This window comes from Haemorhous mexicanus, chromosome Z (genome assembly GCF_027477595.1).
Source record: "Haemorhous mexicanus isolate bHaeMex1 chromosome Z, bHaeMex1.pri, whole genome shotgun sequence".
In the NCBI taxonomy this organism is placed as follows: Eukaryota; Metazoa; Chordata; class Aves; order Passeriformes; family Fringillidae; genus Haemorhous; species Haemorhous mexicanus.
Genome location: NC_082381.1, coordinates 62,174,724 through 62,200,374, shown reverse-complemented (window position 1 = coordinate 62,200,374; position 25,651 = coordinate 62,174,724). Strand labels below are relative to the sequence as shown.

Here is a 25,651-nt window from a genome sequence, read left to right as displayed (position 1 = left end):
TGCTGGTACAGGCCAGGATGCCATTGGCCTTCTTGGCCACCTGGGCACTGCTGGCTCATGTTCAGCTGCTGTCACCAGCACCCCCAGGCCCTTTTCCTGTGGGCAGCTTTGCAGCCACTCTGCCCCAGCCTGTGGCACTGCCTGGGGTTGCTGTGACCCAAGGGCAGGACCCAGCACTGGACCTTGTTGGACCTCACAGCACTGGCCTTGGCCCATGATCCAGCCTGTCCAGATCCCTCTGCAGAGCCTTCCTGCCCTCCAGCAGATCAGCACTCCCACCTAGCACAGTGTCATCTGCAAACTGACTGAGGGGACACTCAGTTGCAGCACCCAGATAATTGTTAAAGATGTTAAACATGACAAAAAGTGCCCTGGGGAGCACCATTGGTAACTGGCCACCAACTTTAGTTCCATTCACCACCGCTCTCTGGGCCCGGCCATCCTGGTTTTTTACCCATCAAAGTGGTTCTTCTAGGAGGATCCCGTGGGAGATGGTATCAAATGCTTTACTGAAGTCTAGACAGACAACATACACAAGTCAAGATACTAATTCTAGATTTTTACCCTATTAACCAATCATTTACTAATAAAGTTTTTTTGCTAACATATTTTAAGATGTCAAGCTATTTCACAAGTTGAATCACAAGTTGAATTGGTTTATCAATACATGGGCTTTGCTCTAAGTTTTACTAAAATGGACAAAACTGTGTCTAAGAAAATGGAAAGTGTGATTAATTTTTCTATAATAAATAACTTGCTTGGAAAAGGGCTTAGATTTTGGACTCTTGTTGCACATGTGTAGAACTACAAAAGCACTTGTATTTATATAGTTCTTTAAACTAAATTTATATAGTTCTTTAAACTCAGCAAGTGACACCTTCTCTGCAAAAACAAGTGGAGTATTCATTGTACTTTTAGCAGAAACTTGTAATATGCCAAAGGAGCAAGAAGACTGGAAAATTGGTAAAATGAAAACCAAGTGACTTGAAGTCTTAGTAGTAAAAAAACTGCATTGTCCCATGCAGCTCCCATTCAGGACATTTCAGCCAGTAAGATGAAAGATTTTTTGTAGGAACATCACCCTAGCAAGGACTGTTCCCCAAGCAACTGCTCCTAGTGTCCAAGGGATGAATCTATTTTACAGCATTAAGACCACTCTCTAAGTCCATGTCGCTGGTGTCTCCCCTTTTCTGCAGTCATGTTCCTTTCTCCATTTCCTTCTCCAGCCAGGGATTTGGAAGAGACCTAGGGAAACTTACAGTCAGTCAAGAACGCAGAGGTGAATATGGTAAAAGGGCAATAGGTAATGCCCTATCAATGCTGATTGTGCATTCACTGAAATAAAAAGGCCTCATCTCCTCTTCCAGATAAATTCAAATTATTAAATACATATTGGCAGAAAAATCATTCCTCCATTTTGGCTTGTATACAAAACAGCCACAACATTCCTCCCGCCTCTCTCAAAAAGTCACAAACCAAACCCAAGCAAATCTCTTAAACTACTACCGCAAGTTAAATATTAAGTAGTGAGTAGAGCAAAAATGAGTTCTGTTTTAGAGACTGTCACTGCATAATAACACCTTCATGGATATACTATAAAAGTCTTCCTCACAGCAAAGCCTCTAGCATAAAAAGCAAATATACCTACTGCAAACAGCAAATTACAGTAGTATAATGAGATGGCAAATTAATATGATAAAAATATAAGTTTAAAGTCAATGTAATTTAGTACATATTCACAAATCTGTGCAGCAGAAATCTTTCAGAAATTCAAAACTATGTTTCTGTTTTTCTGTAAGTCATAGTCTAGCAGAATATGTGCCTTGCTCCTAAAATAGAGAACTTGCTGACAATCTGAACTGTCATTCCATTGCTTGATGAGGTGGAAAACCTGATATCTGTGCCAATTTCATTTGAGGAATAAGTCACTGTAATCCTCGGTCCTGTATCCAAGTCTATATACTCCTGATTTGTGCATTAAGCAAACACTACAGATGAGTGTTTCAGGTTGAGGCCAGCATTTTTTCAGTTAGGAAAAAACCTACATCTATGAAGCTACATGATATTATCTCCAAAAAGAAGTATGGTTTACTTATTTTTTGTTACTTATAGAACTGATATTCAAGACATTTCCAATAAAATTATGAACAACAGCTTCATGACACAGGGGATTGAGGAGCCAAGAAAAAAGATGCTCGGCTGGACCAGGTACTTACAAACCAGAAGGAACTTGTTGGGAATATGAGGTTTGGTGGCATCCTTGATTGCAGTGACCGTGAGATGGCAGATGTCAGGATCCTGAGAGAGAGTAGCAGAGCAAAGCACAGAATCACAGCCTTGGACTTCTGAAGCGCAGAATATAACCCCTTCAGAGATCTGCTTGGAAAAATCCAATGGGAGACAGCCATGGAGAGAGGAGGAGTCCAGGAGAGCTCCTGGGCTCCAAGCTCAACAATGGTCCCTGCCAAGAAGCAGAACCAGAGAGGGCAGGAGGCTGTGTGGTTGAGCAAGGATGTCCTAATTTGACAGAGACATACAAAGGAGGTGTCCAGGAGGTGGAAGGAGGGACAGATGGCCCAGGAGAACTACTGAAATTCTTTGTGACTGTGGAAGGAGGGGTTCAGGAAAGCCAAAGCTCAGCTGGCGTTGAATACGGAAGCACATGTGAACACCAACATGGAAGGTTTTCACAAAGACATCAGCAGCAAAACAAAAACCAGAGAAAATGTGGCAGGAAGCCTTGGTGAAAAAAAGATGTGGAGAAGCCTGATGTTCTCAAAGCCCTGCTCCTTTCTTTCTTTATACCCTCAGTATTCCTGGTTTTAAGACCAGTCTAGAGCGATGTACGATCACCTTCTGTGTACATCAAGCAGGTTAGAAGTAATTTTAAAAGAGGGGACCTACTCTTTGTCCATGATGTGACAGAGCAAGCAATCCTAGAAACCATTCACAGAAAATGAGGTGACTGAGAGTAGTTGGAATAGGTTTGTGGAGGAGAAATCAAGTCTGATCAATCTGATGGCTTTCTACAAAGGGGTGACTTTCTTGATGAACATAGAAAGATAAGTGAATAGTATCCTTTTGCACTTCAGCAAGGTGTCCAGCTCTCCACCTCCTAACATCCATGTTAAAACTGGGATGGTGGGTAGAGAATAAAGATAAATGGTGCTAAAAGCCTCTTGATCACATCCCTTGAAGGAACAAGAGGAAAATGACAAAAATTAAAGTACATTAAACTTCACTGAAACATGAGAAAACCCTTTGAGGGTTTTTTCCATGAGTGTGGTCAAACACTGGAACAGGTTGCCCAGAGTGGTTGTGGAGTCTGCAGCCTTGGAGATATTCAGCATTACTTGGCACACCTCTCAGTAAGCTACCGTGGCTGATCTACTTCAAGCAGGGGCTGGGACAGGCAATCTTCACCAATACCTCCCAGCCTCAACTGTTCTGTGTTTCTTTAATCAGGATAACATGTTTAGAAACTTGTAATAAGATCTAAACTCAGTGAAGGTTATTCTTTCAGACCTTGCTTCAAGCAATAAAAAGTAAGCAGTACCTACTTCCCTAGAGGCTTTCTCTTTGTCTCCAAGAAAAGTGACCATGGCAACATTTTAAGAAACCTAGTGGGAGACAGTGGGTTGGGATAAAGGTCCCAGATTCAGATGCTTCTACTGTTCCCAATGACTTTTTGACTAAAATCTTCCAAGCATGCATTTGAGTATTTAATGAAGAGCCATGTAAGCAACTGCTACTAATCACAGTGAATAAAGTAAAAAAAAAAAAAAAAAAAAAAATCTAAGTCTTGTGGAATCAGGGCTATGCAATATTACTTGAGTCTGTAATACAGCTATTTGTCTCCTTGAAAGCTGGAAATTATTTCTGACCTGGCAAGGATAGCCTGTACTCCACAGATGAAAACTGTCATGAGTACAAAGCAATGATGTGCTCTGGCATGTTTCCTGGGGTTTTTTTGAAGTGTTGTGGATAAAATGTCAACAGAATTTCATAAGGGGGTCACTTTCTGGTTTATCAAAAGGTCTTCCATCCTCCTTAATTGCAATATTTAATTTTATTTTGTCTAAACCTTAGATTAAAAAGGCCTGAGCTGTTTTTGCAGTCTGTAGCTTAGAGGACAAAGGATTTGTTGTTCAAGATACCCACAGTCTTCACTTTATTTTGTCTATCAGTCTGCTGTGTGGCCTTGGGCAAGTTATTTCATCATCTGAACTGCCTTTGTAAAATGGGGACAGCAATACTAGAATGCTTTTAAAAGAGCTTTCAGATGTACTCCACGTAGAACCCAGCAAGTAGGAACTGAACATACTGTGCATTGGTGACAAAGATGCAGCTCCTCTGTACCTGGGAAGATCAAACACCCTCTGTTTGACGCATTAATCCATTCCAGTAGAGATAAGAGCATATTAATGTCATTATACAAGGCATTGGCAACATTTCCTCAGCATAATGTGCAAAGAAAGATTCTGAACTGAAAAAGGTGTAAGACTGGGAAAATTATTAGGAAGAGGCAACATAAATTACTTCAAATTGTTTAATATAATAAAACATTTGTTTTCTTAGAAGGTTTTGACTTCTCAGGAGAAATACACAAGAAGTGAGGTGATCTGAACAAAAAAAAAAAAAAGAGAGAAGAAATCAATTAACCCATGTTGGCATGGGAACAAATGGCCAGTGCCCACAGAACTAAATCAGAAATGAAAGGTTTCTCCTTTCCAGGCAATTGAGGTTATGTGTGCTTAGCCTAACAACATAACAAGATCAGAGAGAAGCGCCTGGTTGCTTTATAAACAGTATTGCATGCTGTGGTTGCTGTGATGCCTGGTGCAGCTCTGAGGTACAGGAGAATATGTGTTATGGATCTGTATTTTCTGTCCCCTTGCATCTCCTGTTTGCTATCCCTTCTCACTCCCCAGATCCACTCCAGTATCCTACCTTTACCTGAGAGCAACACTGACCTGAGCAAAGATAAATCAGGGACATCCACACCCATGCTGTATTTCAAACCACGGTGTGGAAATATTCTTTAATAACCTGTTGCAAAAATGATGGCCAAGAGAGACACAGAACTACCTGAATGAGGGTTGTAGGCACTGAATAATGTCCTGAAATAAATGGTGAAAGCTTTTAACTGTAATTAAATCCACTGGAAATTAATTTTTAAATGTGTTGTCAAGAAGGAAAAACTTTTATATGTATGTTTTGTCAGTGCCAAACTATTTGCACTAATCCATATAAAACAAGCTTGTGTGATGACTAGGATTTACTTTCCAAGTTGATAAAATAAAAAGCAGATGGGATAAATGTAGCTGACACAGATGTGGCTTCTATTTCTTCATGATCTCCCTGCCTTTGAGCAAACTGTAACATAGATGGTGAGATGCTGGATCCTGTCCAATAATGAAAAACTCTCCTCAAAGCTACAGTATGCTTTCAAGCTGAAAGCCAGTCTGTGTTCTGAAAAACCTGCTTTCACAGTCTTGGTTAACCCTGTCACTGCTGGCTTTACAGTAGCCGAGGCCTATGGAAAGGATGGACTATAGAAACAAAGCCAAGGACTTCTATGGAAAGAAACATGCATTCCCCTCTCCTCTCACCCCAAACAGCTGGGCATTGGCTATGGCAGCAGGTGTGGGAGGCAGTGTCTGAGCAGCCAGCTCATGTAACCCATGTGCTGAGGGACACACAGAAGTGCACCCAGAAGTTCCACCCCCACACAAAAATGAAGCAGTGAGGAGAAAATGAGAGGCTGGAGGGCAAAATTACAGAGGACATCTAGTCCAGCCTCCCTGTTCACAGAAGAGTCAGCTCAAGCCGGCTGCTGAGAGTTGTGTCCAGAAGAACTTTGCCTTCCTTCACTGGTGGAGAATCCACAGACAACAACATCAGGCAACTCTCTCAGCACCCGGTGCCTCCCATCAGAACTCATGGATTTCACAGAGTCACAGAATATTCTGAGTTGGAAGGAACCTACAAGAATCATCAAGGCCAAATCTTATGTGAGCAGCCCACACAAGGATTGAAGCCACAGCCTTGGCAACTCCATTATTTGTGTAAGACTGGTTTTAATATTTCCGAACTTGACTGTCTTCCATCAGGGGTGACTCTTCATTGCCTTGGATTTCGCCTTTGTCTCAGGGAGTGGAGTCCTGAAGGGTGAGGCAGAGAAATCACACAGAAACTTTGCCTTTTCTGTGTTCTTTGCAATCAAATCCCTGACCCATATACTCACAGATCCACATTTGGTATAGGATGCCCTTTACTTCTGATGACCCTTTTTAGAAATCTTTTTTTTTACCTTCATATTCTCTGCCATATTCAACCCCAGCTGAGCTTTGGCTTTCCTGAACCCCTCCTTCCACAGTCACAAAGAATTTCTGTAGTTCTCCTGGGCCATCTGTCCCTCCTTCCACCTCCTGGACACCTCCTTTGTATGTCTCTGTCAAATTAGGAGCTCCTTGCTCAACCACACAGCCTCCTGCCCTCTCTGGTTCTGCTTCTTGGCAGGGACCATTGTTGAGCTTGGAGCCCAGGAGCTCTCCCGGACTCCTCCTCTCTCCATGGCTGTCTCCCATGGGATTTTTCCAAGCAGATTTCCAAAGAGGTTATATTCTGCGCTTCAGAAGTCCAAGGCTGTGATTCTGTGCTTTGCTCTGCTACTCTCTCTCAGGATCCTGACGTCTGCCATTTCAGCATCTCCCAGAGGACATGCAATAGGAGGTATCTAGATGATAGATGTAAATTATTTTATGACCTATACAATGAAGACTTTTGAATGACTGTAAAACCAGCTCTTAAACATGCATCTACACAAGACACCAAATGAATGAGTTCTGCTTACAGTACACCTTCAGTACCTGTGTAACTGCACCCTGAAAGCAAATGCAGAAAATCCCCAAATCATTTGCCTGTCATATTTGTACTGCTGCTTCTTGTCCCTTCTTTGCATAGACATTTCTAAGCCACACACCCAGACCTTCTCATCTGTAAGTAGCTGCTCCAGGTTTTTCAATAACATGTAAAGTGAAGGCACCTTTCTCACCTGTGATTCACTGCATTGCTTTGCTGAAGGGGACAAATGATTGTTGCAAGGCTCTTAACTCTCCATTACTTGGCCTTTTGCTAAGCTAATATCCAGTCCTTTGAAAGGCCTGAAATAAGTGCACATCTGCCTGGCTCCTTGCCACAAGCCCTGATATCACATGGCTTTGCAGCTGGTCAGGTGAGATAGAAAACATACAGCTACAAAACATGTGTAATTCATCCCACTGCACTACTTTATTTCTCTGTCCATCTAGGATGCGGATTAACAGACATTGCAATTGAGTTTCTTTAGAAAAATCTTCTGCATAGCAGAAGACTTTAAAAAATCACATTAATTTTTGTGGCCTTGCAGAATGAGGGGACAGGAAGGAGTTCTCCCGACCATGCCAGCACTCTTCATCCTAATGTCATTGCTTTTTAGCACATTTTCATCTCCTCCTTCAGATGTGTCTTTGGAGTTAGTGCATTTTGGCAATTAATATGCTGGGTGTAATGAGGAAACTTCCAATGTCAGCCACATTTCTGGGTGCCACTATCTCAGGTCACTGACTCTGTATGCTTAACTTGGATTACATCTTGTCAGCGACGGGCTTTCCCCTTCTCCCAGCCAGTATGCACTGAAGCTGTGGTACAAGCCAGAGGCTGGGATCTGGTTTAGTCCTGCCTGCCACCCTACAACAGCACCAGTGATAGGCTTTCTATCCAGAAGTATTTCAGGTTGTTGTAGATGAATGTGTCACCAGCACTTACTTACAGTAGTTCAACAGCAGAAATAACCTGAAGACAGGCCTCATTTAGTTTATCTCTTCTATTTTAAAGCTTAATCCCTAAAATCTTTTTTTTCCTCTCAGTCTCAAAGTCCCTGTAGATCCACAGACATGGTAGTTCAGAATGGAAAAGGTGGAACCAAATTCACAAAAGCTTTTTTTTTTCCACGGATAGTTGGTACTATTCAGCCACTGTCAAAGTCAGAGGCACTGTCACCTTTGCACTCAGACCCAAGCAAGACTACAGAGATAATCAAAGCACAGAAAAACCTTGTGGTGGGATGGATTGCCAGGTCCACAAATTCACTGGTGAAAATAAATTTTATGTATAATGGTTGGTATTCAATGCTATTCACTAGCTTTGAAAAAAAAAGTGTCTTTAAAGAGTTTAAGAGCCTGCTGTAAGCATAATAATCTCTCTACTAGCACATATTTGGGAATAACAGGAAAGAAGGACAATTTTGCCATCTTTCTCTTGTAAAGGAGTTGCAGCTAAAGGTTGGTATTTAAAAATACACCTAATCAGCAGGCAACTGACAGCAGCTAGAAGACCAAGCTGTTTTATTCTATGTCTTGTAGTCACTGCAGAGTGCAGTGTATTTCCAGTCACACACAGGAATCAGTGTTGCTGATTTGCAGGCAGCTCTGGGGATAATGCATGGGTTCTTCAACAACCAGCAGGTTGTTGGCACAGGCTGATGTCTCTTGCAAAGTCAGAAGCCCTCTCCAAGCTCCATCACTATTTGGTGAAAATTGTTCCAATGAAAGCCTTCAGAACTACTAGCCTGGACCTTTTTTATATTAAAGTGTTTTTTGGTCTGCTGGGGATGTTAATACAAGAGACAGACAGAGCCAGGGCTCAAATTAATCCCAGACAAGGTTGGTTTAACATGCCAGAGAAGTGATGAAAGCAAAGAATTCTCTCTCTCTCCCTCAACTGTGATCCCACAGAGCCCAGCTACACACATAAAATATCATCTGCTGGATTACCTGAGGAGTCTATCCCTCTTCACTCAGAAAGAAAAACAGAGAGATGTTAGTGTTTGTATAATGGTAAAGCATTGTGTGCAGTTTAATAACTGAGGTTTTTCCATTTTTGCTGATCTAGGGATGGGGAGAAGGGGAGGAGTGTTTGTTTTTACCTGCTTTTGCTCAGTGTTACAACACTACAACACAGATGGGGTGAGAAAAGGAGTGCGAGAAAGCTGCTCTTCTCTTCTGGAGACAGCTTTTATCAACGTGGATATACCCTTAAAGCCTCACAGGGTAGACAAGGCCAAAATGAAATCTCCTGGAAAGTCAGATTAAATTTACTCTTCTTCATGAAGTCAAGTTTTTCAAAGCTTTTCTTCCGTACAACAGCTGGTTGCTTCCCACAAGTTTAGGACCCATATCCTTCCATTAATATAAAAGTTAGAGACCCTCTCAAAATTCTGCTTCTCTCCTTTACAGCAGATCCAGCTCTGCAAGGATCCCAGCCATCTTCAGCTTTGCTTCTGGCTTTGCTTTGAAGCAGGGCTAAACTCAGTGTCCTGGAAAATCTGAGCTGGGAAGCTGTGTGGAGTTGTAACCATGAACAGAGGGCCTCATTAACTCTTCTGAAAACTGTGGGTGGTCTGTCCTGGTCCACAGCAGTGTGGGGGTGGTATGGGGCTGCCTGAGCCTCCCTTGGGTGGGAGATGGGACCACAGCCACCAGTGGGAAGCTGAACGTAGCAAGAAAAACCAAAGCTACAGGGAGCAGCATGTCAGTAGCAAATCCAAAGCAACAATTGCAGAAAGAAATCTGAAGAAAATGGCAGAGCTGTCCCAGATTTCTGAGAACGGAGTCCTGGCAGAGGGGTTGCTCTTCACGGGGGGCTGGTGACCAAGGCACTCCTTACAGCTGGGACTGCAGAGAGGTGCTGAGAAGAGGGAGGGGATCTGCTGCTGTGAGAGCCTGGTTTTCAGCCTGCAACATGAGGAAAGGGCTCAGTATCAAATGGGACTGCCATAAATTATTTAAAAAAATTTTTTGCAGAGGTCACATTCCCTTAACTACCACCCAGCCCATTTATGAAATACTATCTGCAGCATTCAGACAGGCACCTTATTGCAGGAGACATTTCTTTGCCACGAGCATCTTCTGGGAACATGCTGACCTCCTCTGACACAGGGGCACTTTCTAGAACTTCAGATTTCAGAGTAAGATGCATTTGTCCTTTCACTGAACTACCAGGCCATCACATCTAGAAAAAAGTTTTTTTCAGGGAAGAATAAATTCAACATCATTAGTTGTTTACATTAAAGTTGTAAACAACTCACAGAACAAAAAGCACAATGCATCATAAATATTTGGAAATTACAGATATCAGGGGGCTTTTTTGGAAGTGTGATGATTAGAATATTTCTTTCTATTCCTTTCAAATTTTGCAAGAATTTTACAAGAGGAAATAAAGCAGATGTAAAGTCCTAAAGATGTAAGACATTCCTGATGATTATTTCATCCGGACAAGCAGTGGTACTCTGTTGTTTCTGGTGTTAGCAGTGTTTTGGGTGTGTTTGTGTAACAGGGATGAAGAAAGTTTATATGAGCATAAAATATATAATGCAGATATATTGACATCAGCAGAACATAAATGTATTCAGCTATGCTAGGTAATTTAAAAAGAGGGAAGCATCCCAGTGTTTGCTAAGAAAAGAAAAACAACTGTGTACAATTCCTGCCTATGGCTAAATGAAAATTTCCCATTTTTTCCTCAATTCTCCAGTGACATGTTCAGAAGAGCTTGCAACAGCTAACAGGAAATGGTAAAAAAAAAGAAAGGAGGAAAGAGAAAAATGAAACCTTCTCAGGGCTCCAGTGGTATGTTTCTATGGTTTTAGTATCTTTTCTGCACATGTTTGATACAAAAGTTGCTCAATACCTAATATGTGATACACAATACCTGACTTCAGGCCTGGAGGTTTGCTTCACTTCATTTAAGCGATCTCTCTCTTTTCCCCTCATTCCCAAGATAGTTAAACATTCACTGAATAATTTTAGAAGTTGCTGTCTGCACTTTCAGTCATAGTATCCTCCCTCACTTTGCTCTAAATGGAAAGGTGATGTTATAGAATACACTTAAAATTGCATCAGGTAATCGTGGCCAACAATATCACAAGGGGAAAGCCAGGTTACCAGGTATGCCATGGACCAGGATCTTACTACATCCTGCTACTGCTTGGGGAAGCAATCTTCAAACTTGTCTGATTTACAGTTTTTGTAAGTATTCTGCCTTGTCTTGAAGACTTGTCTTGTCTACTAAATATTAACATATACCTACATAACATTTGCATACCACTTGGAATTGTGTAGGATGAGCATGCAGGATGAGCCATCCTGGACACCTACTTGTAAGAGAGTTAATACCTTCAGCTGAATCCTGTTTGCTGACATATCTTCCTATCCATGAGGATCAAGTATAATCACATCCTTCACAGTGGGTGATGTTTAAAAATGGAAAGATGGTGCAATAAACCCACTATTTTCTCCTACTTGTCTGACCGGCCTTCTAGAGCAGCTTCTTTCAGAACATAAAGAATTTCAGCCTGCAAGTCTCAAAAAGTTTCCATGGAGCATGTAGCCTATCTACCTGGAGTAAAAGCTCTTTCCCTAGTCCCACCCTTAATGGGATGAGCGCACACAACATTCATAGATGTTTGTGGTTCAAAAGAAATGACAAAAGTCAGATGATCATACCAAGCAGTGTCTGCAATCCTGTTGAAGTGAAAAGTTGCAGTCTTGTCAAAAGCAGTGGTCCTGTAGAACTTCTGGTCCTCCTCCTGACCCATTGAGTGGTGGTGTCCCAAATCCCCAGACCCGAAGATTATATATGCACAGGTTCAGGTGTGAATGCTCAGCACCACCCATAGGGTGGGGAGCTTTCACAATGGATGGTGTGACTCTGTCACATATTTGGAATATTTGGAAGTCCTTGACGACCTAAGTCATTGCAGCTGCCTATTCTGCTGGTGCGATTAAGTCCCCTAGCAGAGATGACCCCCTCAGGATGGATGTGACTGTGCTGGTGCCTTCCCCCACCCGCAGAGGGAGTTACCACAGCTGAGTCATTTGCCAAGACAAAAAACCACTACCCTCCCTCACAGGGTTTGCCTTTTCTCCTTACCTCATTTATCAGTCGGTACAGCAATGTAAAAAGAAAGAACCCAGACCTCTAAAATCTTAATCCAAATCATGAATCGGACTCATCCTTTGTTTCTGCTCACAACAGACAGCTAGTGCAATCCTCTGGATTGTCACTGCATGACAACGAAAAAAAAAGTATATATCTTAAGAGATGGAGGTTACAGGATCTTCACTGATAAAGAAATGTAGACTCAGTGAAGTATTAGCAAATTAGGCATCCAGTCTACCTTCATCATTTTCCTACTGCTACTGGGCACTGCATTAAAAATTTGCTGGCATGTAGTTTCTCTGCCATACATAAATTTTCTACAACTAGTAGGTGTTAAAAGTGTAATATTTTCCTACACACTGCCTGTCAAAGCTGGGAGCCATACCAGACAGTCACTCCACTAGAGAAAGCAATGTCCGCCTTATGTTTACCAGGATACAGAGACAGCTCAGTCTGCAATGGCTATGCAGTGTGTTGTGATTTGCTGGATAAACAGACCACTCAGCACAGCTGACAGTACAAAACCAGCCTGTGCATAACCTCACCTGCTGCAGCCACACCTCTGTCTGCAGCATGCATGGACCTCACCACTGATAGACTGCAAACTGCAACCAATTTAAGGTTTGCTGTATCAGCAATCCCTTCCAGCTAGCAAACTTGTTCACTAGAATGATTTATCAGAAATGTAAACAAAGAGAAAAAATACTGTTGACAATAATCCATTCAATAATGTGAATAAATATTGCAGAACAGTTTGCTCCTGTGTTTACCCTGTACTGAGCAGGACCATCAAATTAATTTGAAGATTAAACGTTCTGGAAAGCTTTGCCAATCAGGCATAATCCTTAATGTAGCTGCAGGGAATGGACCAGTTTTAGTGTTTTCCAGCTTCTCTGGGAAATACACACTTATGTTTCATGGTCTGCCTAAGTAATTTCTGACAGCAGAACACCATCTTTAAGGCTCTGATTCAAAAGCTGTTCAAAGTGATTGGAAACCTCTCCATTGACCTTAATGAGTTTTGGATCACAGCCTGAATTGTTTCAATGCAACCCAGTCTGGTCTGAAGCATCCCAAGCTGAAGATTTTATTCCAGGATGATAAAGTATGACAGTGAAGATCCTAAGATATTTCTTGCCCTGGACTGATCATGTCCTCCCTGAAAAGTTGCTGTTGAGACTGACACATCATGTAAGAAAACTGTTTGATTGCCATCTTTATAAGAGATCTTAAAACATTCAGTTGCCTTCCAGTCACCAGCCACGTTGAGCACATCTCAAAAGTAGATCACTAAGATACATTCCCTAAAGCTGAGAAATTTACAATGAAAGGACTTTCTGGAGAGGGAGAGCTACATGGAAAATCTATGGTTATTGCTTGATTTGTCCTCAACCATCATAAAGGATTTGCTGTCTTGCCAACATAAAAAGTCATGATGAGAAACAAACTCATCTATAGACCTACACTAAGAACCTGTGTATCCCTCTCTTCCAAATATTTCCAGGGAACTTCATAACTGCAAGTTTCTTCTCTATAAATTTTACTGTATTTCTTCCTTTCCTAATTGCTTTATTGTACAAGACATATTAACACATAAAAGAATTTGTCAAAATACCTTCCAGAAAACATGTTTTGCTGTAAATCTTTCTGAAAACTTCTAGACCTTTTACCAAAAGCAATTAGCCTTATCTTATTATCTTTGACAGAATATGGATTCAGTGCCTCCACAGCACAAATTTTCCCTTATCTTACCACTTCAGCTTTGCCTTATACAGCGAGAAGATCCATTCACTTTAAATGGCTGTATCAAGACTGTCACTTTCTACTCACCTCACAGCACATATTGTTTGAGGAAGTTGTGTACCAAATAAAATTCAGCAAGAGCAAGGAAACAGGCAGATCCAGAAAAATTCAGTTGTTAATATTACATCATGTCCTTTCACTGAATTGCCCTATCTCATCACTCATTGAAAGTTCTTTCATGCCAACGCTTCATTAAGCAGAAAGTATTGTTGCTGTTGTCTGTCCTAAACTCTTAGCAGCTTGTATGTATTTTTAGAATAATTACAATTATTTCTTTTAAAATATAATGGTATTTTAGAATGTAAGTTTTTGGCACATAACAGAGTTTGAAAAGAAATTGCATCATGGTGTGAAAGGTTTCCTTGTGTACTAAATAGTAACGGCAAATAAATACAAAGAGCATGTGTTGGATTGCAGATTTTTGTATCACACACCCAAAACAATGAAAAAAACAGGAAGGCAAACGAGACTGGAGAAAAGCCAAGTAAAGTTTTTAACTGAAGGCTGAAGGAAAGATATTTTATGGATGGAAGCAAGAAAATGGTACCCTGTAATTTCATCATTCACCACTCCAAAGTGGTGAATGGCATACACTTTTCACTTAAGTAAACAGGATTCCAGCATTGATTCCTCCTCCCCCTCTCAGGAAAGCCATGAGGAGCACTAAACTTTAAAATCAATTAAAAATGGTATGGAGAAAAAGAAACTGGTTTCCTTCAGAGTTCCACAAAAATATGCTCCATGTCTTCCCATTTTCCATACCTGTGTTTAGCACCAACATACTTTCAGTGTCTGGAAGTGTCATTCAAGTGACAGGCTCAGACTGTCTTAAAAACTGATTTGAATAGTTCACAAAGCATGAGGGGCTTTGTTTTATAGTATCTAATAAAATCATAAGCATACTTTTTGCATGTTATTTCATATATCTTCGAAATACATAACTACAGAGACAACTGTTTGTGCTCTGCTTCTAGAAAAATCAACTCTTTAGCTGAATGATAGATCTTTTTTTCAAGGAAGAAACACGGAAATTTAAGTCATTAAATATTCAAGTCTCGGAAAACAACTTAAAGGTAATGTACATTTTGACAGCATCCTTTTAAGTAATTGTTGTGCTTTTCCTTGAACTACTTCATCAGTTATTTATAAGCCATATCACAAAAATCATAAATCATATGAAAGAGCAATTTAAAAGCAATGAAATCTGTATTAACATCTGAAAAATTATGTTTTCTAAAATATCAAGATAAAATAATATGCATCTCATTCTTTTCAGACTTCCTGCTTTTCCTTTGCCTTCCCCTCTACCCTCACTGATACAAGAAAAGAAACATTCCTAGAAAATGTTCATTACAAGCCTAGTTCTTCATTGTCCTCTGATTTTTAGACTGATTCTCTCTGTTTTATCTTACCACACAAAAGAGCAGATGTTTCTCATGCATACAAAGAAAAACCCCATTTTCTTGTGCTGTTTTTTAGCTTTAAGGGACCTGCAATCTCTTGCACCTGCTGAAGTCAATGCAGCCCCACAGATGGGGCCACACATCTACCTGCAGAATCAGAGAGAAATCCATCTGCATTAAGAGACACATATGACAGCATCTGTGAATCCTCCACAGAATTAATCTGTGATAACATGGAGTAATTGTGTTTTCAGCTTTAACTATTCATTTCCTACTGCTGTTAAGTCAGCAGACACAATGCTATGTTTCAATGAGTATTTGCACCCTGCTTAGAGATGCTGATTATTGTTGATTATTGATACTTTACTGGGCCTGAATATTTATGTGCTAAAGTGAAATGTGCTTCCTTTGTCTTCCCAGATGTAAAAAAACAAAAACAACAACAACACAAAAAAAAATAAACCCCCAAAAACCCAGACACCCACAACCATTCAAGCAAACAAAAGCAAAAACACAAGCAAACAAACAGAAACAGAAAACACAAGAAGAAAAAGAGGAAGGAACTAATTATTTGTCTTTTAGTGAGACTTGCATTGCAAAACCCCCAGTCTTGTTTGTGCTACTTGTACAGTTCTGTTGCAGAAGACTGGTGCCCAGCTCTGTTGTAGGCCTGTGAATCTCATGATCAAGAGCAAAGTTGACAATGTGAGTTAGAAGATAAAGCCAATTGCTTGGATGGATGAAGAAAGTGTTTGAAGCAGAGCATTGCCTTGTAGCACAGCAGTGCCTTGGCAGGCTGTAAGACATGTAGTAACACCCTTCTACACAGCTAACAGAGTTACAAAAGCTGTAGGGAAGTAGGTCCCTAGTTTAGAAACACAAATTATTCTGCATCATGTCTCTGCTGAGCTACTGCTAATACCAAATTTACAGAATAATGTTGTTTTATGCACCAAGAAAATCCCTAAGGGATATCCCCACCCTCCTGTTTTAGGAGCACAAAATACTTACATAGATTTCCTCATGCAGAGAGCATTTGTTACATTGCAGTATATGGCTATCTACTGCAAGGACATTAAATAGAAATGTCCTTTACCTTTCTGGATTGCAGTAAGTAATATTTTTTCATTAGACACTGAAGAATTGCTGTCACATTTCTAATTATCCAAGGCATAATTATACCTGGCAAATAAAGATTTATTTTTCTGGACTTGCTCTCTGTAATTGTTAAAGGGGCACTGTAGGATGAGGAGCACCTGCTGTGCTAAGAGCTTTTGCTCCAGCTGGTGGAAACACTCACTGAACCACTTTCCACCAGAATTCGGGCTAAACTGAGAGGTCCCAGTTGACTGGTGGTTGGCAAATGTGTCACCCATCTACAAGAAGAGCTAGAAAGAGGATCTAGAGCCACAAAGATAATCAGAGGAGTGGAGGACAGGCTTATGAGGACAGGTTGAAAGAATGGAGGTTGTTCAGCCTGGAGAAGGCTTTGGGGAGGCCTAATTGTAGCCTTTCAGCCCAAAGGGAGCCTATACAAGAGAGATGGAAAGGGACTTTCCACAAGAGCATGTAGTGACAGGACAGGGGGGAATGGATTCAGACTGAAAGATGGTAGGTTTAGATTAGAAGAAATTTTTTTCTGTGAGGGTGGTGAGACATTGCAAGAGGTTTATGGGAGAAGTTGTGGACAACCCAGCTGTGGCAGTGTTTAAGACCAGGCTGGATGGGACTCTGAGCAATCTGGTCTAGTGAGAGCTGTCCCTGTCCATAGCAGCTTTAATGGCCCTTCCAGTCCTCACCATTCTATGATTCTATGACTTTATGATCTGGGAGCTACAGAGGTCTGTCAACCTGGCCTTGATGCCAGGGAACATCATAGAGTGGCTCATCCTAACTGACATCACACGGCACATACAGGATTTTCCCTGTGTCTACTACTTTACATCAGTATATCTGTGAGACATACCATGCTGAACAATCCATAGTGTGTATAAAACTTATTTTTAATTGTGTTTCTGATAGGTGTGGAAACAACAACTGACATCAAAAGCATCAGCCTTTGGGGGTACAATGATACAAAAAATATATATTTGCAACTAGTGAAATTATTTCCCTGTTATGTTATGTTTCAAGCAGTCAGCTGTATTTAAAAGATGCATTTTCCACTTGGCTGAATATGACAATATGTTCTCAAAACTCTTTCATTATATCTCACATCTAATGTGCATGGAAGCACAGCTGTATTGCAGCAATTCTTCCTGTGGAACTATTCATTAATTCATGTAGCTTTAATATGATAGCTTAGTTGCCATTAGGCAAAACATTGGGATAGAAGTGGAGTGGCAGCATTACCCTTCACAGACACCTTTGGGCTGAACAGTTGAGCACTACTGAAGCATTTCCAGTTCAAGGATCTGACAGACCAGTTCTTGACAGCCTAAAATATTTTGGGGGAATATCTGTTCTCAGGGATTAGAAATTGTCTGACTTCATACAATTCTGCAACTCTAATGAATAGTGGGAAAGTGAGGGTGATCTTACAGAAATTTGGTTTACCTGACATAAAGTCCTGCAACGCAAGGCCATAACAGTAGTACCTGCAAAATATGCTTATGTCCACACTAACAAGAGCAAGTTCCTCTGTCAAGCCACAGGTGTGCCTTGCCTCTTTCATGTTCTTTTCACTTTTCTGTTTGTCTTGAATTCAGAAATTGTGCTTCAAAGTATATCAACAGTACATATTAGCTTTCATAAGTAGCCTCTTCTTCCCATGGCACTTTATATTACAATCCCTTCTCTCCTTTCTTCTTGCACAGCAAATCTCAGCAGAAAATCAACTGGGTGAGTTGCAGGTGTAACAATACACATCAGTGCACCTTTTGGGTACTAAGTATGAAAGAAGAAGCAATTCCACTGATATTTCAAGCCAATGTTTAACAAGGGATAAGAAAGCTAACGACCTCATCTTTGAATTTGTCTTCAAATGATCTTGTTCCTCTAGTTTGTTCATATGCAAGTTAGTCACTTGGGAATGATGGAGCAAACTCAGCCATGATTACTGCAATTCCAGAGTGAGCCAGATGGACAGTTTATATTAGCAACTACTATATAACTTAAAGAAAAAGTGATAGTTCCTCACCCTGCCTCAAATGACCCAGAAAACCTAGATTTAGTAGGAGCTCCAAGCAAACAGAAAGAAACTATGTAAAACAAATATTTTAAATCATCAGTGTTCTGGCAAACATGTTCTTCTCAGATAGGAATATATCTTATTAAAACAAACTGTATTTTTGTAAAATCAAGCATTGGTCCTCCAAGCCAGACTCACCAGGTGTGCTAGCAGGTTCTTCACATCATCTTGGGCAGACTGGTAACTTTTGAATGGAAAATAATATAAAATCACTGTTCTGAATGTCAGAGTTGATGTATGGTCAGAAATTCTTCTGTGCTTCTTGGAGAAACCAAAGGACTTCAGCTTACTGTAAAATGAGCATTTGATTGCAGACTTTTAGCACAGGAAAATTTAACACCAAATCCCATCTTTCATTCATAGGCTTCAAGGAGTTTAACTTAAAGAAGGGGAACAACCATTCATCACCCTATGTTAATAATAGCTTTCAGGTAGTCTCTACCAACCACCACCACCAAGAGCACTTCCAGTTCCATATTCCACAGAGCAATAAGAAAGATCTTCTGAAGTCATGCTGCTTAAAGAGTTGTTCTCTGTCTCCGTTTAAGCTGCCAGCAGGACTTCCACTCTGACTGTGAGTAGGTTAAGATACTACACAGGAAACCTCCCTGACCAAAGGGAGTAGTTGGTGGGTGCTGAGCAGCTCCTTTTCCTCACACCAGGACTGCGCTGCATATCCTCTCATAAACCAAAAGTTCAAAACAATTCAGAGGCTTATGTAGTTTCCAAATATGGAATTATTTTAAAATATGGTATGTACCTCTGCCAAAATTCAACTCACTCATTCAAACATCATGCTCACTTTTAGAGTACTAGCAGTGTCAGGTAAAAGTTATGTGTAAGTTTCAAAATCAGACATTCCTGGGTACCTCAAAGTTTAATCTTGTTGCTTAGTTTGTTCTCTAGCTTGTTCACCAGTTCCTGGTACAAGCTCTCTTGATCTCAAAAACAAACCTGTTATTCTTCATACATATCCTGAAAAAAGAGTGTTTGAACTTCTTAGCTTGTAATAGCTTTTTTTAGAAAAAGTGTGCTCAATATCTGAAGACTGTTGGTAAATGTGGCTTGATTGCTAGGAAACTACATTGCATTAAAATGCTAAACAACATCCTCAGGCTGCTTTTAGTGTCTAATCTGCAATTTCTGTTATTTAATGTCTGTGTTAGCATACCCATCAGGCACTGATCTCATCCATTGTCAAAAACAGAGCAAACTTAGTTTGTTCTTGGGTGGGTGGTTCTCCAGAAGAATAAAATACAGAACTTCATTAGACAGCAATCTCTCAGGAGACAGCATTCTACTATGAAAAGTTATTCCATTATCAAATGTAGTTAAGTCTATGGCTACTGAACCCTATGACATGAGAAAATAGGAAAGCATCCAGTTTATGAACAAGATAGCCTGATAACTCATTATTAAATTACATACTTCAGAACTACATAGCCACCTTAAGAAAAAAAACTGAGTAAGGGTCACAGAATGGAACGTGATATGGTCCTAATAATTGGACATTTAATATTTAAAGAAGAAATCCTCAAGGTTTGAGCTAAGCAGTAATATTCTTGTGCAGGAGACTGAAGGCAGATGCACAGAAAGCAGAAGCATTCTGCCTCATTATCACCCTCTTATTTCAGGGTAGCTGAACTATTGCTAATCTAAGACAGTCTTCATCAGAGACTGAGATGTTCAAGAAAAAACATCTTAACTAGGTCAGAGACAACACCAAAAAACTCTGTTGCTTCTCTTGCTCTGTTTCCAGGTGTCTTGCTCTGTTTTCATGACAGAACTTTAGATCCAATCACTACTTGCTCTAAAGCCAGGCCATTTGTGTATGCTGCAGCAGAATGAAGCTCAGATGGTTAAAGAAAGTAAATTCATTTATGTTGGTGGTTTAAATTTTGTATGTTATAAAGTATTAGTCTTAATATGAGAATTCACAATCTATGTGGAATGGTACAAGTCCTGGTAAAGAAGTTGTGATAAGGTAGGGTCACAATGTTTAAGGTAAGATCAGGACTATTATTAACATTTCAAACACACTTGAAGTTCAAAGTTCCTTACGAAACTTAAATCCTACTATATCCATCTTTTTCACTGTCTCAGGTCTGATTACCTTTTTCCCTTCAAACAGTTCTCTTCAAAGCAGGTATGGATCCAAACATTAGCTTTGCTTTCCATTGCATGTGCAGGGTGCATCCTTCTGGGCTTAATATACTAAGAGAATAATTTCTGCAAACCTGAACCAAAAAGCAGCAGAGCACTGATTTATTTCTGCACTCACCTTCTCAGCAATGCTCAGGGCCTGTGTCATGCATTTTCTTTTCAATCTGACTTTATTAAACATTTCCAAAGTTTTAAGAAATCAGTTAGGTTTTTACTCAACAAAAGTCAGTTTTGTCCCAGGATTTGGCACTTTAAAACAGCACACAACACTCTTAGTGAAAAACATAAGGTTTCAAAATGAAGCATGTGACATGAATATTGACATCAGTTTCATGATTGGCCCTTACTATATTTATAAAACACAGAATCACATCCTTGAGATGTTTTAGGAGCACAAGACAAGGGCTCCACTGCCCACATTCCGCTTCAAAAGCAGAAAGATTGCGAGGTTTAGATTCAATGTGTAATGCCAGCTTTCATTCTGTAAGAAGACAACAACAGGGCTGGAAGCTGTACACAGCAGTCAGCCCACTGTTCCTGTTGCTACAGAAAATTCCCGATCAAGCAGCCTAACCCAAAAAAGAGGGAGTAGCAAGAAGGTCCTGCTTTCTGTGTGCAAGGCAGTTTGTCTAAATTCAAAATCAGACAGCGTCAAAGCTGACCACACACTCAGGAAGGCCTAGCCCAGTACGTAGCCACAAGTTCCTTTGCATGAGAGGAAGAACCACTAGAAAAATGCCCTCCTTCGGGTTAGGGGGTGTAATAGGGAAGACTTCACTGACACATAATCTCTGCATTTACAGGCTGTGTGCTTCAAAGGCAATCCAAAAAGCCCCACAACTGTAGAAAAGCAATTTGGCCACTTGTCTTGAAATACTGATTTTGTTAATTGCTTTTATTTGAATGCTTAGAGCCTTCTAGCCAGTAACCACTCCCACAGCTATTATTTGGGCAGCAAGTGGACATGACACTGCTTATCTGCCAAGTGTTCTTGTAGTGAAGGTCATCCTACAGATGGGAATAATGTGCAAAGAAAGGTTAAAAGTGTTCATCTTCCTGCTTCCCTCTATGTAGAAAATTTTATGGGGATATAAAGCAGTCATATAAGATAGCAGTTGCTTGCAACAGGGCAGACAAAGGTATAACTTTTCCTGAAACATTGTAATTAAAAAATTAGGTTATCAAAGTTTATCAGAGCTAACTTACTCTGATTCCCAATTGCCAATCAATGCACAAGAAAGACACAATACAAAATCCATTATTAAATCAAAGTCAGACACTTGCCATGTCCCATACTTTGTTAGTTCAAGACTTTGCAGTATGCCTGCTCTTCAACCCTCCACCCTGAGAGTCATCTCTGCCCTGGATGTAAAAAGAGCAGTGAAACTAGTGAATCATCTGCATGTTTAATGCCTGAGCTATCAAACAGCACAGATGAATATAAACCAGGGAAGACTGAGTTGTGTTGCAATCCTTTCAGTGCAGTAGAATGGCAGGCTAAGTGTTTAAGGAGAAAGGGATAAGATGCTGAATTTTATGGGTTGCTGACATACCTAATGGTTAGGATTGCATATAACACAAGATTAAATTAATTGAGCTCAGATATTTGCAAAACCACTAAGGTGTATGCTGCTGGCAGATAACATGTGTACTTCCTATGACTTTCAACATATTCAGGAAACCACATTGATCTGGACCATTATAGTTCCCTGTAATTGACATTTACAAAACAGTTGCTGTTGGAACTGTTGCACAGACTACATTTGAATGGTGCTTACAGCAAGTAGCTTTTCCAGACAAAGTGCATTACAAGACTCATGGTTTATTTCTAGTCTTGCTCTAAGCATTTGAAATTGCTTGGTTACATTTAAGAATTGTGTGTCGGTATCATGTTAAAGTAAATACCTATTCTATTCCTGCTGAGAATCCAGATATATCTGGATATACCAAATATCACTGTACATTTCCCTTCATTTAAGAGTAACATAAATGTTTCTAGGACTGACTATAGCTCCATAAAAGATGAGCAATTTTTTTAGAATTTTTTTGGTTATGTCACCTTTCAGTTTTCCCTTTCTGATACCTTTCTCCTTTCAGGCCTGTAAATTATTGTATGTATTGCTATACATCTGACAAAATATGTGTCAAGGAGAATGCAGGATCTTATAATATCTTGTCACTGCAGCAGGGTTGTGACAGGAAGATTTTAAGTCTACCTCCTTTCACTACATCTGTGTTGAGTGCCTTGCAAAAAAATAAGAGTCCTTGTAGTTTCTGCACACTCTTGCTTTTTATTTGTTCTTTTGGCTGTCAGACTAATGACTGTGAGCTATCTTTTAACTCTTGTCATAGAGGGCTGGCCAGAGGAGAGATCCCCAAGAGGAGTCTTGGGGTTTGCCCAGAGCAGGGAGGTTTAGAGTTCAGAACCCACAATGCTATTTTAAAAGCAACAGAAATGCCGCAGGACAAGCAAGGCATTTGTGTGCAGCACAGTATCTTCCTTTTATTGGAAAAAAGAGCCCTTACCCAAACTTTTGTGTGCTTTGCATCAAAGCATGCAAGATTCTCTCTTACTGTGGACCTGCATAATCTTACAGACAGATCTGAAAAACTATGGCAAAACTGATTTAATATGACAAGCTAAAATGAGAAGAGGGGAGAATGCCCATAGCAATGAAGACAAGTGAATTTTAGTGGGATTTCTGAACAAGGGGAGTACTTTAACAATGCTATGTGGTTCTGAAGGACAGTGGTTGATATACGTACAAATAAAGACTGTTTAGACTACAGGGCTTTTATTCTGGGCACCAGAAGAAAGTATTAAAAACTATCTTCTACAAAAACAAACAAACATACATCAACAAAAAACCCAGACTGATAATTCTATCATCTTTCAAAAAGCCTGCAAAGCAGTATGTTCGCAATGCTAGAAATTATCCCTGAGCACAGCATTGACCCGAGGGTTATAAAGACAGGCAAGAGAGTGCATCTGCTTTTCCCCTGGCATAGGTATTTCCAGGCCAGAGCTGTATAAGCACCACAGTTTTTCATGACAAGGTTAGACAAGTTGGACCTTGACAGAAGTGCACAGTATGGACTGTAAGGACATGCTGAGTTTTTTATCTGCACAAAGGCTTTCAAGTGGCCAGGCTGAGCAGAAAAGCCTTGTGCACTGTACATTTCAGCTGAGGCAGAGGAAATTCCTGAGACCTGATTTGGAGACCTCACTCTTACTTCCAAAAGGAAAACATATAAATTGTTGAGGAAAACCAAAATCAGCCACAGCCTTTCAAAGCTGGAGCTGAACCTACATCGTTTCACATCCCCAACAGTATTCTGAATGTGGGAAAAGCATGTGGGTACCTGTTTTTCCACAGACTCTCTGCTTTATTGCATAAACTACATGGGTCAGTGAACCTACAGGTCAGCTCAGCATGATCGTGTCTCCCTGCCCCCCCAAGGGCCTTTGTCAAAGCTGAAACAACCAGGTTGAACATAAAAGGATGCAGTATAAATGTGTGAGAAACGGGTAGTATAGATGAAAACAAAAGACATTTATCTAGAAGTCTTTTAACAGATAAGTTGCTGTTTCTTGGAATGACTATTTTTGTATTACAGTTTACCTACCACAGCAGACTCCCAAAAATACCACTGGAGTAATATCTGTAGATGAAATGTTCTCTACATTGTTGTTGTTGTTGTTGTTATTGGATTTATCTTGGAAAAGGTTATTACAGCAAAGATTGCTTTTGGCCCAGATGCAGGGAAACATTATTCTTTCTCCTGCAAACAATACAGCATTTAATTTGTCTGTAGGACAAAGCAAACATGGCACTACCAACCCAGAGAAGCCAAATTCTGCCACTGAAGATATGATCAGTTCTAAGAACACAGTATTTCCCCAGACAAATGTAAAATAACCCATCCTGAACAAGCAACTGCCTAGGAGCTAAGGTGCAAAATATCCTGATGAGTTATTTTGTCTTTAAAGTACTATTCAAAGACATGAAGAGAGGAATAAATTTCAGCCTTTTTGGTATGAAACCTTGTCAAATCCTTTGACAAGGAAGAAAACAACCCATAATGGACAAAGTGTTTTGTATCAAAGATCATTCCACCAGATTTTTCTCTATAGTTCCAGGCATAACAGAATTTCAAATACTTCACACTTAGAAAAACGGTGTGGCTTTCTGGAGTTGCTGGAAAACATACACAGCCAAGTCTTGCAGTCATCTACTGGTCCCTGGCCAGAAAGACCAGTTTTTATTTTGATCTCTGGCAAAAGCAGACTTTTTGCAAAATGACATATGCATGCACTCACTGAAGAGTCAAAATTAAGGCCTTGCATGCAACAAATGGTGTTGCAATACTGCAACAATCAAGTAGCAAACAAGAGATTATAAAGAGGATAGGCACAAAACAAAACTTAAACAGAAGTGAGTTTAGTCTCTTGTATCCACTTGCTTATAATCAGTAAGACATTCACCAGGTGGCCTGCCCAGCAGTCAGGCCCTGAAGTGCTTGTATCTTGCAGTTCAGTGCCTGCCAAAAACTTCTTAAGAGGACATGAAATATGAGGGATGTTCACTATTGAGTTCTTCTCCTGTGCCCTGGATTCCTCTGAGTTTGGAAGTAATATTAGTCTTTGATCTGATCTTTTGTACTCATTGCAAGCTGATAGTCTGTCTCTCCAAACATTCCAGCTCTGTGGATATTTAGGATTTGCTTACCATACTTCATGTTTATCTGATTCTCTTATGGTTTGTACTCTATTTTTCTGCTGCTTGCTATGCTCTCTAGGTAGCTTGGGTCTTTCTTCTAGGCTGCCATTCCCACACTGGGTTTCTTGCAAAACTGTGCGTACTGATGATGGGGTCACAGTGACATGGTAATAGAGAACCATGGGACAAGATATGGCATTAATATGGACCTTCTCCAGCTCTTCCTTCCTCCTGCTGCTCCCAGAACCACACATACCCATTCACATCAGTCCTAGCATTTCTATCACAACACTCACATAGATTTGTCTCAGAACAGCTACCAACATTAAAGTGACTGGGAGGGAAGAAAAAGACTTTTTACTTGTTAAAGGATTTTGAAAGCCTGGTTT

General features: G+C 40.3%; 1 long non-coding RNA gene across 2 annotated transcripts in view; it reads right to left on the bottom strand.

Annotated features, from left to right (window-relative positions):
- Window positions 1-8,866: 8,866 nt before the first annotated feature.
- The window catches only part of LOC132322335 (uncharacterized), a 50,000-nt gene continuing 33,215 nt past the window's right edge, over window positions 8,867-25,651 (bottom strand). Inside the window, exons 1-3 of one of the 2 annotated variants that reach the window (XR_009485096.1) lie at window positions 18,517-18,674; window positions 9,914-10,053; window positions 8,867-9,776 (exon numbers count right to left, since the gene is read on the bottom strand). This is a non-coding gene — a long non-coding RNA (uncharacterized LOC132322335). Of the gene's footprint in view, window positions 9,777-9,913; window positions 10,054-18,516; window positions 18,675-25,651 lie in introns of those variants that run through there. The other variant, XR_009485095.1, reaches the window with a different exon arrangement.